Below are 2604 nucleotides of genomic sequence, written 5' to 3' on the forward strand. Positions count from 1 at the left end.
TCTCTTTTTGGGCCCCGGTTTTACATTATTTTTCCCGTATAAAGAGTTGCTCATCAACTGACACCGGACCCTAAGAATCAGCAAGGAGTTCAAATATTTGGAAACTCAGCTAATCAGAATGGAACTCTCAGCCGATTGCAGTGAAATGGGGAATATCTGATGTTCAGGCTGAAAATCAATTTTGCATTAGTGTGCACTCCTCACAACAGTACTGTTAACTCAAGTCTACATCAGTACAAAATCCTCACATCAGTAATGATCAAGTCAGCAGCAAGACAAGTCAGGTACAAGATCAACGGTATATCTCCAGTCAAAGGTATGGATCATATACAAACTTTTGGCTCAACAATACATGATGCTTGGAATATGTTTTCATCTGAAATAAAGTGAGAATGTGATATGCTCAAGGAGGACAGTCAAACAAATTTTCTCATGCAAATAATAAACCACAAAATATTATGGGCGTGTGTGTAGATTTCAGTCTGCATATTAGTATGAAGCTTTGAATGTAAGAAACTCAGTCTTCTTCCACACGTTATATATCGGAAGAAATTTATGATGCAAGGCTCCTCAATTTTCCTCAACATGATATGTGAACAATTTTCGGTCCAAGATACCTCGGTAAAAGCTTCTGACAGATGAATGATTTTTTTCAACTAGCAAACCCGAGGGGAAGCTTCTCAAGTAGGAACTCAGGCTTCTCCGACACAATAATCAGACCAAGCTTCATGTGTAAGCTATAGAGTTTTTTTCTTCACGATACCCAGACAAAAGATATGAGCAGAAGTTAACAAGTCTTCCTCAGCAAGCTACTCGGATGGCTTCTCTCGTAAGCCATTCAGTCTGTGTTAGTATCATACTAATACACCGTCGTCAGAGGTTTATATGATAAGTTGCCAATGTATGGCAGTACCATTCAAGAATCAAGTGTTTCGTCGCATATGATTATTATATATGGTGAGCATGCATCCCTAGTCATATCAGTTACTCATATGAGATGCAACAAGGATCCAACAGATATACCTAAGGAAAGTAAGGATCACACAACCTCACGAGTCCCACAAGGGAAAATAAGCAGAGATACATCTCATGAATTACAAGAATCGATAAGATCTGGGGATGACATCACAGAATCAACAATCTTGAAAATGGTCATCAAGGTCATTATTCGCACAAAGGAGATGTCCTAAAACCATGTCACCTTCTTGTATGATTGGCCTCAACAATGAGCTCCATACAGCTACAAACCCCGGTATATGTCATATGTGAGCGGACCCAGGTCAGAAAACAGGCACAAGGAATAATATCAAAAATATTGCACTAATCATGTCCCTGGTCATACGAAGAATCAACGACAGGTGTGGCCAAGTTATTCCAGTAAGGTATCCTCACAATGAAAATCGTGACCGTTAAAGGGTTAGACTGACAGCAAAGGTATGATGATTTTTGCACGACCATCAGGGTCCGGATACCCAAATCAGCCGGAGGCCGTAATTCCATATGGATCCACAAAGGCATACCCTCAGCGGCCTACACTACAAAAAAATACACTTTCGTGATGATACGTATTTGTCACAGTAGGTCACTTTTGTTGTCATGCATGTACATCCATGACAAATTTATGACAGAATCAAGATAGTCATACCTGTGCTGTAGTAGAAGTGTTCCATGACATTACCAAAATTATCATCACGAAAGTGTCCACTTCCATGATGATAAATCGCGCGTCACAGAAGTGCTTTCGTCAAGGGTGACCGACACGTGGCATCCACCGTAACGGAACGCCGTTAAGCTACTGGGTCGGGTTTTGGATCTGATAACCCATTAACAGCCCCGACCAATGGGGATTTTCCACGTGTAAAATCATCATTGGCTAGAGGAAACACGTGTATGCTCATCGTTGGGACAGATGTCAACCACTCATTGGACGGAAGGTGCCTATGATACGTCGGCACGTGGCACGGCCCAACAGAGGCCCATTCCTGTGAAAAGGCCGGCCCGTTCGACTTGGTCAAAAGCTGGTGGGCCGCCCCATGGAAAGCCTGTTAACGGCCTGTTCGAATATAGCCCATTTACAGCCCGCTAACCCAAGGCCCGTTACACCCTATCCAAATTAGGCCCAGTAGCGTCATCTAGGCCATCCAATATGATTGCAGCCCGTTTTCACTTCTGGCCCATGTATGGCCCATGACGTCTTTCGGCCCATATGAGGCCCTATGTAACTCTTGGCCTACTAACGGCCCGTGGTGAATTTGGCCCGTAATGAAGAGTGTATCACTTTACACCCATTAACGGCCCGTTATTCTGTTGGGTCGTTTCCAGCCCATGTTATCTTTCGGCCTTCTCAGAGCCCATTTATTCTTGGGCTCATTTCCAGCATTCGTTTACTTACGGCCCGTTACTGCCATTTTCTACTTGTGGGCCAAATTCAGCCTGTGGTTACAGTCGGCCTGTTTGTTGTCCATTAATATGTTGGGACAATTTCATAGCGTCATCAAATACGGCCTATTAATGATGGCCCGTTATGGTAGGCCCATGAACGGACGATTCCAACTCTAGCCCGTTTACGGCCATAATGCGGTCTGTTTGGCCCATGTTTGGCCA

The sequence above is a fragment of the Triticum dicoccoides genome, chromosome 1A (genome assembly GCF_002162155.2).
Source record: "Triticum dicoccoides isolate Atlit2015 ecotype Zavitan chromosome 1A, WEW_v2.0, whole genome shotgun sequence".
Lineage (NCBI taxonomy): Eukaryota > Viridiplantae > Streptophyta > Magnoliopsida > Poales > Poaceae > Triticum > Triticum dicoccoides.